Source organism: Octopus sinensis, linkage group LG20, assembly GCF_006345805.1.
Source record: "Octopus sinensis linkage group LG20, ASM634580v1, whole genome shotgun sequence".
Classification (NCBI taxonomy): Eukaryota; Metazoa; Mollusca; class Cephalopoda; order Octopoda; family Octopodidae; genus Octopus; species Octopus sinensis.
Genome location: NC_043016.1, coordinates 14534453 through 14535177, shown reverse-complemented (window position 1 = coordinate 14535177; position 725 = coordinate 14534453).

Sequence of the window (725 nt, the reverse complement as noted above, 5' to 3'; positions counted from 1 at the left end):
CAACTATCACAGTCAGAGGAGAAACACTGAAGGGTGTTGATAAGTTGATGTATGCCAGCAACAAACTCAACAAATCTGTGAACATTGACAATGAAGAAGGGACACACATTGCCAAAGGAAGCTCATGAATCAGTGTAGAAGAAAAGAGACATTAAGGTTGACCACCACGTTGAAAGTGTACCAAAGCAGTTACAACTGCCCATTCTATACTGGAATTAGTGTCAGAGAAGAGAGACATTAACTGACCACCGAGTTGAAAGTGTACCAAGCAGGTGTACTGGCTATTGAATACATGAATTTGTGTGAGAGAAGAGAGGCATTAAGGATGGCCACCAAGTTGAATGTGTAACAGACATTTGGACTGCCTATTCTATATTTCAATTAGTGTGAGAGAAGAGAGACATTATGGCTGGCCACCGAGTTGAAAGAGTACCAAGCAGTTGTACTGTCCATTCTATACTGGAATTAGTGTCAGAGAAGAGAGACATTAAGGATGGCCATGAAAACGAAATTGTACCAAAGAGTTATACTGCATGTGCTATACTTGAATTAGTGTGTGAAAAGTTAGGCATTCACCACCATCACTACCATCACTCTATCATCATCATCATCATCATCATCATCATCATTATCATTCGACAGCTACTTTACCTCCTAAAAATAGCAACAAAATTCTCTTCAAACGTCGCTTTTGCTTAAAAATAAAAGAGACATTATATGATCAA